Source organism: Vulpes vulpes, chromosome 11 (genome assembly GCF_048418805.1).
Source record: "Vulpes vulpes isolate BD-2025 chromosome 11, VulVul3, whole genome shotgun sequence".
NCBI classification, from domain to species: Eukaryota; Metazoa; Chordata; class Mammalia; order Carnivora; family Canidae; genus Vulpes; species Vulpes vulpes.
In genome coordinates this window covers 94,079,621-94,089,828 of record NC_132790.1, presented here as the reverse complement: position 1 = coordinate 94,089,828, position 10,208 = coordinate 94,079,621, and the positions used below count along the sequence as shown (strand labels likewise).

The following is a 10,208-nucleotide window of genomic DNA, read 5'->3' as shown; positions in this document are numbered from 1 at the left end:
CTTAAACCCAGGTCTTGCTAACTGTGAACCCTGTTCTGTTTTCCAATTACTCAAGACTGCTTTTTCATCTTCTATATAATTTATTAGAAGGATGTACCACTGAGGTTTTAACTTCAACTTTGTTCTACGAGAAGTTGAATGAATAGTAGTAATTTTCTTCCCTCTGTCCCTGACTTTCCCTAACACACCACCTTCAGAAAATAGTCTTGCCAATTTGTTCTGGGATCTCTTGTCCCAAGGGAAATTAAAGCTATTTGTGTTTCGAAGGCAATAAACAGGCCCCTTGTAGGCCATTTGGGGAAAGGATGGAAGAGTGGAGGATTTGGGCTTTGTGAATTTCCAAGAGATATTTAGGATGTGTTTTCTAAATGGAGGGTATAGTTGTGTGTATTTATTGGGAGAAATCTGGGGAGCAGTGTGTGAGATGCCCCTATGGCTATGGACAGCTATCAAAGGCACCTCTCTGACTTGTCTGGAGATACAGTGAAGGACCAGAAGGTAACAATAATAAATAGAATTATAGTAAAGGTGGTGACCACCGAAGTTTAGGCATGTTCCCTGATCTCCTGGAGCCATAAATTCCCAAGGTCTATGCGTAATCTTGAAGGTGCCAGACTCAGTAGTGACCACAACTGGACTGATTCTGTGAAATCTGGTAGTTGCAGCCATATTGATCTAGGGAAAAAAAATGTTGCTTAGGTGCTAAAAAGGGACTGGCTATAACTGTTTTAAGTTTATAAAAGATCTAAGTTATATGCCCGTCTTTTAAGATATGTAAACTATCATGTTTTTAAATAGCATAAGTAACATTATTATTGGCCTCATAATTTCCTTTATTTCAAATAAACAATAACTGATAGGGTAATTTCACTGAACCATAGAGAAAACAATTACCAATATATTTTCATATCCATGATGTCCAGATGTGAAAATTGGCAGCCATAGTCATTACTTTTTCTTTCATGCCATTATAAAGCCATTTTTAAAGCAAGAGATGGTTATGAAACCTGTTTATCAGGAGACATTTAACAAGTTATATTAAAATGAGCACAACTTTCAATGACTTTTTTCCTCTTTAATAGTGTATTTTGGTTTCAGTGTTTTTCACATATTTGAATATAGGTACATATATGTATATATAAATAAACACTTTGAGAAAACAATAGTAGTTGATCATTTATGGATTGTCCAGTAGTTCTTGATATTTCCTGGATGCTAGACATAAATTGTCTTTTCTAACTTTAACAATTAAAGTTTTTGGTGGGTGTGATTTTCATCTTTTTATTGATGAAAAACAGGGACTCAGAAGGTCAAGGAGGTTGCCCAAAATCATACATATAGTAATTGGTCGAGTTAGTTTTTGATCTTGTTCTTTCCACCATGTTTTGTTCTGAGAATTATTAATTATGGTAATTAATATTAATTATGATAACTATTCACATTATATTATTATATTTCTAGTATGTGCCAGGCACTTGAGTTAGAGTATCAGGGATGGAACAATTGTAGCTACCTTCTCTCATATTGTCACTTAAATTTTAATTGTCATCAACATTTCCCTCTCACCTCCTCCTTAACTACTTGATTCTTCCTTCTCATTGCCCTGTTTATATCCTGTAAGCACCATCACCTTTTTTAATGGTGTCCTGACAGGTACACTTCCTGCTCAAGATGTACTAGTAAAACAAGTTATATATGACATAAAGCAAGGAAAACATTAAAGAGGCATTGCATTCACTAGGCTTCCTGGGAACAGCTGAGTGCAAACATTGTCCACAGGCTTAGGTTTAAGGAGAAAAATAATTTACAATGTCAAGTACTATATGGATACATGTACATTTTGTGCCACAATCAACCCAAACATATCAATAGGACCTTTGAAGCAAAGTCTTAATGTAATAACATGTAGTTTCAGAAATGCAGAGTAAGTGAAGATAGATGTAGCAATTTCAAAGTACCAGAATTGTTTAAGAAATTAGCCCCAAACTCAGTCTGCTCTAAATCAGATGGATTTATCCTCTTCTAAATATGGGAACCAGGAAGTAACATATTACTTGATTAGATTTTGACCACACACACATAAACAACCAAGAGGAATCAATCAAAAATATGATAGTTCTCAGCAGACTGAACTTTTCTTTCTAAATTTTAGGTGTGTGTGTGTGTGTATATATATATATACACACACACACACACCTAAAAAAAAAAAATATATATATATATATGACAAAACAAAAACCTCACTGCCAAAAATAAACTGAAATGAAATACCATGTAAAGGATTTCTTCCTCCAACCCAAGTATTTCTGTGGGGTAAATCAGCTTGAAGGAATTCAAATTCTGTTTTGATTATGTCACCACTTACATTGCCTGCCCCAGGGATTTATTCCTTGCCTGACTTAGCACCAAAATCCTGAAAATAGAGTGAGCATTTGGCCTGTATACCCCCACTTGAAGAGTATTGGAAATATTAAACTCTGGACTGAGACCAAATGCTCTTACTGGGTCTGAAGATAAAGGATGACTGTCTGAACTTGTTTATTTTTGTAGTGGGGGGTATTAAATTGTATTTCATGTGTTATTGTATACCAAGAATGAATTAGTACTATTTAAAAGCAAATGCCTAAAATGTTCATTTTTGAGTTGTTTTGTTTTCAGTAATCCCCCTAGTCTTGCCATTTTTTTTCATATTCCTTTTTCATTAGTGGGTGCATTTTATGTAATAATAGAACTGTAAAAACACGGCATTTTCATTTTGCTTTCGTTTAATTCCTTATCTAAATGTTTAACTGTTCTTCATTATTTTATTCTGTACACACATTTTCCTTCTTAACTGCTTCCTTAAGTGAAAGAGGGATGCATTGAAATACTCCAAGTCAATCTATGGACTTTTTAATATATGTGTTTCTCTGCCTGTGTAGAGAATGTCACATTCATTTATCTTTTAGCAGGTTAATACAGAAAAGTGTTTTGGGGCTAATCAACCAGGGCTGAGGTCTACTATGTAAGTTTGTTATCCCATTTACCAATACTTTAACATACTCTAGGTTTTATTTCTTTTCCACTGCTGGCTTGTTCTAACCATTCCAAGTTAACATTTAACATGTAACTAATATGCATACATGTTATATATATATATATATATATATATTTTTTTTTTTTAATCATGGTGACTTGAGAGAATATAGATGTTTTGGAACATTTATTAAAGACACCTAATTCAAGAAATAAAACACTGTCAATACCCTAGAAGCCATCATGTCTCTTCCCAGTAATATTCCCTCCCTCTTTCCAAAGGTGATACTATTCTGGCTGTAACACCAGAATAGTCTTGAACGTTTTAAAATTTACCTGCTAGCTTAATAACTTTTGGGTTTGGCCATGTTCACTCAACAAATGCTTATGGAATCATTCATGTTCTTTGTAGAATTTATTTGGATTTTTTAATTATATTCTGTATTGTATGGCTCAGTGAATTATTTGATTTTTAAATCATTTTTACTATTGATGAGACTTTGAATTGTTTCTAGTTTTTAGCCATTATCATTATTGCTACTATGAATATTTTTTACATACTTTCGCATGAACATATGTACCTTTTTCTGTTAGCATATACATAGGGATGGAGTTGTTGTGTCAAGGGGTATGCCTATGTTCATTTATCTTAAGTAAATTTTGTTAGTTTTTCAAAATAGCACCAGTTTACACTTCTACTAGCAGAGCATTAGACTTCCAACTGTTCTGTTTTCTCAGTATCACCTGATATTGTTAGTCTTTTTTTATTTTTTTAAAGTTTTTTTTTTTTTAAAGATTTTATTTAATTATTTGAGACAGAGAGAGAAAGAAAGAGAGAACAGGGGGGAGAGGCAGAGGGAGAAGCAGACACTGTGAGAAGCAGGGAGCATGATACGGGGCTTAATCCCAGGCCCCTGGGATAATGACTTGAGCCAAAGGCAGATGCTTAACCAACTAAGAGACCCAGGAAAACCTGACGGGTAGTCTTTTAAAAAATTTTTATGCATTTTGATGTGTGTAGAGTGATATCATATTTGGATTTAATTTGCATTTCTTTGGTAATTAATGAAGGCAAGCATCTTTTAATATCTTTATTATTCATTTGCTTATCCTCTTGTGAAGAGTTGATTCCAGTCTTTTGCCCATTTTTCTATTTTCTTTTCTTTTTTATATAATTTGTAGGCATCTTTTACATATATGAAATATAAGCCCTTAGTCAATTATATATACTATAATCATCTTCTCTACCTTTGTGTTGTGATTGTTCACACACTTGAAAAGTTCTGAATTTTCATGTAATCCAACTAATCAACTTTTCTTTTATGGTTAATGTTCTTTATTTTTACTTAAGAAAACTTTGCTGCTCTAAGATCATTACTATATTCTCTGATATTATTTTGTTGAAACTCTATTGTTATCCTTTCATGTTTGGATCTGTGATCTGTTTGGAATTAATTTTTTCTGTGTGGTATAGGAAGGGTTCTAGTTTCATCATTTTCCATATGGACCACTAATTCTTCCAGCACAGTCAAGTCTTTTTTTTTTTTAAGATTTATTTGAGAGAGAGAGGCAGAGGCAGAGGCAGAGGGGGAGGGAGAGAGACACTCAAGCAGACTTCATGCCCAGGTGGAGCTAGACATGAGGCTCCATCTCACCACTCTGAGATCAGACTTGAGCTGAACCCAAGATTTGGAAGCTTAACTGACTGTGCCACCCAGGTGCTGCTAAGAAATATTTAAGCACTGTTCTACATGCCACATTCCCCAGATTGCGAGTCTGCTTCTGAAATATTATTCTGCTCCATTGGTTCATATTTGTCTATTTTTGCAGCAAGAGAAACTACCTTTATTATACCTTAATAGTAAGTTCTAATGTCCAGTAAAAGAATATAGAGTAGTATCCCAACTTGTTTCCTCCTAAAGACTGTTTTTGGCTATTCTTGGCCATTTAAATTCATATGTCTTTGATTACATCTCAGTTAAGGTATTTTTAATCTCGGCATGATTAGATCTCAATTCTGCAGTAATGAAGTCTCTAGAATCCTTTATGCTTTTTGCAGAGCCACCAGTAACTTTATAATTGTACTTCTGAATTGAATTTTTGACATTATATTTTAAAAAATATATGGAATACTTCACGAACTTGTGTGTCATCCTTGCACAGAGGCCATGCTAATCTTCTCTATAGTGTTACAATCTTAGTGTATGTGCTGCTGAAGCAAGCACTCATATGCCTTTGAGAATCAGATTGACACACAAAAGTTCTGCTGGAATTGTCATTTGCATTGCATTGAATCTAAAAAGTAATTTGGGAAGCACTCATATTTTTAAAAATCTCTAGTCTTCCAGTCCAAGAATTTAGATTTATTATGTTTTTCTATATATTTACATATTCTTTATTTTTATATATGTATATATATATATTATTTTTTGGTAGAGAAGTCTGCTATACTTTTGTTGGCAGATCTTCACTTCTTAGGTACTAAAAGCCTTTTATTTTATCTTATTTTTTAAAAATATTTTATTTATTTATTCATGAGAGACAGAGAGAGAGAGAGAGGCAGAGACCCAGGCAGAGGGAGAAGTAGGCTCCATGCATGGAGCCTGACGTGGGACTCAATCCCGGGACTCCAGGATCACACCCTGGGCTGAAGGCAGTGCTAAACCGCTGAGCTACTAGGGCTGCCAGTAAATTATTTGGCAGCACATCACTTCGTTTCCAAACATAAGAGGATTTTTTTTATTGCTTTCTAACTTAATTCTTTTATAGTCAGAAAACATCTGTATGATATCAATTTGTGAAAATTTGTTAACATTTGTTTTATGCACTAGTGTATGATTAATTTTGGTAAATGTTCTGTATACACAGTGTTCTCTACTTATTAAGTAGATAAGTTTGAGGTGGAAATTTTATTTCTTATTTTATTTTATTTATTTTATTTTTGAGGTGGAAATTTTAATTTACCTTTGGGACAGACCATTTTTGTATTTTGAGGTACAAAAAAAGAAACAAAATTTTCAAGCGTATTTAAAGCAAGTATCCAAAAAAATAAAAAAAAATAAAGCAAATATTTAGTCATGGTACTTGGGAAAGCCCTTTATAGAAATGGTCTAAATGCAGATATTCACATGAGAAAGTTGTATTCTGTTGGATGCTATAAATTGGGATTATCTTTATCATATCTCTGTTTTGTGAATTATGATTCTTATAAAATTAATATTGAGGAAAAAATTATAAGGCCTTTTGCAGAGTTGTATTTATTTTTCTTTGATCAGGTGACTGTAGAGGATGGGAGCTATGTGAATAGTCTAAGAAGGCTGGGCTTTTCCTGGACCTTGGTTTGTAGTCTAAAATGGAATAACCCAGGTTTTGAGAAATATAGTGATGTTGGACTACAGTGCTCTAACGTCTTGAGGGAGAGTGAGAAGCAAAGGGCAGGGCTATGAATGACACCAAGGATAAGGTTATAAACTTGATTTGCATTTTTCAGTGATTGGAAAGATGTTCCCTTGAAGGGAGTACTGTCTTTTTGTTAGTCCTGTAATTGAAAATGAGCTCTTGGAAAGTACTACCTCTCCCTCCTTCGGAGGCACCCAAAGGGGTATTTTATCATCTTTCTTCCTTTTATCAGATCCTATTTTTAAATTGTTAGTATTAAAGCCTTAATCCCTCCTTAGTTGGCTCTTGAGGGACTTCTTTCATTTTTTCCTCTTTACCCTTATATTCCTAGAATTTATGGGTTTCCTGTCAAAGGGGAACTTTTATATAATATGTATTAGTATAATGAATCCCAGAAGTTTAATGCAATAAAATTTTGTTTTTCATTCATGCAAAGACCAGTGGGGGTTAGTGGGAAAAGGAAGGGAGATCTCCTGTATGTGCCTCCTCCAAGAGTTAAATCAGGGGATTATTTTTCTAACTCTCACGTGCCCCTTCAACCTCCACATTTTTCACATCTAACAATATAGAGAGTAAAGAGAGTGTGTGAAAGATTTCAGGGGCATTTAATGGGTATCTAATGGTAAGGACTAGAATTGGCATTCTTTATTGACTCAATCTAAGATACATGGTTCCACTTAGATAGAAGTGTGTGGGAGCTGGGAATGGGAGTTTTCTTGTATGCACCGGAGGAAAAAGAGATGGTTTGACAAACATTATTTCCATTGCAGCATATGCTTCTTCCCAGTGTTGGGATAATTGCTTTCTCTTTTACTGGAGCAGTAATACTGCAATGGTTATGGGGAAAGAGACCATCTAATGAAGAAGGCAAAAATACACCAAAAGATATTTCAAAAATATTACTCCCATTACCTTTCTAAAGCTCATGTTGTGGTTCTCTGTTGTTCTTCTTGATCCTTAGCTACTGTAAGTCTGTATTTTGATTAATAAAGGCTGGTTTGTTTTTGTTCTCAGTCTCCTAATTTGTAGAATGGGACCCTTATAATAACTCATCTGATAGGTACGTAGTTAGGGGTAGTAAAGTGATTGCTAAGCCTTGAGAAAAGTAGTTCAAAGACATTACTTTCTTAATATATTTGAGTTTCCAAATACAACACCTTTGTTGGCCAAAGTTGAACAAATGTTGAACAAATGTGAATGTTAATTCACAAAATTCTTTCCAAAGTAGGGTATGTTTAGCTGGAAACGTTTATATTATTTTGTATATATGTTAAGAGTTATACTTGTTGGGGTACCTAGGTGGCTCAATTGGTTAAGCAGTTGGCTCTTGGTTTTGGCTCAGGTTATGATCTTGGGATCCTAAGATTGATCCCTGTATTGGGCTCCATGCTCAGTGAGTAGTCTGCTTCAGGATTCTCTTTCTTTGTATCCTCCCCCTGCTTGCTCTCTCTCTAAAATAAATAAATAAATACATCTTAAAAACAGTAAACGAATTATATTTGTAAATGGATATTCTCCTTGGAGGATAGGATAATCCTAATATAGGCTTGAAACTTCAAGTAACTACTAAATATCATCATGCTAAATATCAACGTAACTACTAAATATCAACATGCAATAATTTGAAATATCAACATATAAGAACTATTAAATTAAAAAACCATTGGGTGGGCAGCCCCGGTGGCCCAGCGGTTTAGCGCCGTCTTCAGCCCGGGGCGTGATCCTGGAGACCTGGGATCAAGTCCCATGTCGGGCTCCTTGCGAGGAGCCTGCTTCTCCCTCTGCCTGTGTCTCTCCCTCTCTCTCTGTGTGTCTCTCACGAATAAATAAATAAAATCTTAAAAAAAAAAAAATTGGGAAAATGGTTTCAAATAGCGTAAACATGTCTAGGATTATTTTAGAATATAAAAATAACGTAAAATTATGATTCTGTATTATAATTATGCTACATAGTTATATTTTATAATTTAAAATTGTTTTCCTTATTATACATATTATAATTATACATATTATAATTATAATTATATAATTGTAATATCAGCTAATTTATCTTGAAACATTTTAAATTTATAGTTGTTGTTTCTTCTTTTCTCCTCCAAAAATTATAGCTTATTTTGCACCATTAAATTATTGGCCTTTAATTTTTCATTATTAGAATTTTATCAGAGGATTAATGTATACTTTTAAATGTTTTTGCATCTCATCATCACAAAAATATCAAGCAGAAGATGAATAATGGGAAAATTGATGTTAATGTATTCTGGCTCAGGATATATGTTATTATTTGACAGCTATGTCCAAAGTAATGGAAACTGGTGCTCTCTTACATGGTGACTTAATTTTTATGCCTGATTTCATGTCACATAAAATATTTCCTGTAAATATTTCCTAATTCAAGGTCATGCATTAAAAAAATTAACTGGCTGGGAACCATAACAATAAATGTGATTGAATATAAGTTTTAATGGCTTAAAAGCAATAGTTAGTGTTCTTAGTCCTTTCTTCTTCGGAAATGGCTAATTTTATTCATCTCACATGTTTTTCTGGAATATTTTAATGATTGTTTCTTAGAATCCTGTTAATGCTTCATGAAAGGTTGAAATACATTAGCAATTATCATTGGTGACAGAGGTATTACAGTTCTAGAGAGCAACATATGGTTTTGTTATGTCAGAAATAGAAAAAAAATTAAGACAAGGATGAATTTTTTCCTATACAATAAACTTTTAATTTTATACGTGGAAGTAATTTCTGCACATCTGCTATTTTTGGGACTAGGGAAAACATATACATTTAAAAGTTAGAGCCTCTGACATAATTTCATAATGCATATTTCATATACATTAGTTTTAATAGGTCTTACAATACAGAAAATTTTAGAATGGCCTTGAAAATAGGAAAACTATATAAATAATCTCAAATGAAATGTTTGAGGTAATTGGAAAATGAAATGCTTTAAGGAAGCCAGTTCAAGATGGCAATGTAAGAAGACCCAACTCACCTCCTCCATGGAATACACCAAATTACACCTATTAATAGAACAATTCTTCCTGAAGAAGAACTGAGGGCTACTGAACAGCTACTGAACAACCAGAGACAAAGGGAACCCCTACCCCTGATGCTGTGAAAGGCAGCAGAGAGGGAAAGCACTGAGGGAACAGGAACAGATCTCTTTGGTCTTTGGGCACAGAAAAAAAAACATACAAACAAACCATGATTTAACTAGCATATAAAAGAGAGAACACTAGAACTCTGCCAAGTGGTGGAGGAGCTGTGGAAAAGCTCTCCAGGTCAAAGAGACTGGACAACAACACAGTTTACAATTTCCCCCCAACCCACTCCACCCCACCCCCACCGCCCCAACCTTATAAGCCTTGACTGGAGCAGAGTGGGACACCATAGAAGGTGGATCCAGTTGTCTCAGTAAGCTTGTGACTTCAGTGAGTCTAGGGTCCATAGGCCCATACCAGCCCTAGGTGCACTGGGACACAGAAAAAAGAAAAAAAGCCATAGTTCAAAGGGCTGAGGTACTGCAGGAACATTCTTTCGCCCTCCACCTTAGAAGCCTAGATTGAACAGGACCTAGGTGGCATAAGGGGTAGGTTCAGACACCAAAATTGGAGGGTTGCCAGGTCTGGTCATTAGAGAGAGCTTTCAATGTCAGTGTGCCCAGGGTCACCAAGCCTACACCAGCTGCCCTGTGGTATTGGGGCACAGAAACAGCTGCAGGTTTTCCTCTTGTTTTATTATTAATTATTATTATTATTATTATTAATTACTTTTTCTCCTTTATT

General features: G+C 34.5%; 1 non-coding gene across 1 annotated transcript; it reads right to left on the bottom strand.

Annotated features, from left to right (window-relative positions):
• Window positions 1-5,133: 5,133 nt before the first annotated feature.
• LOC112932835 (U6 spliceosomal RNA) lies at window positions 5,134-5,240 on the bottom strand. Its single transcript, XR_003237568.1, has one exon. It is a non-coding gene; the product is annotated as a U6 spliceosomal RNA (small nuclear RNA).
• Window positions 5,241-10,208: the final 4,968 nt, after the last annotated feature.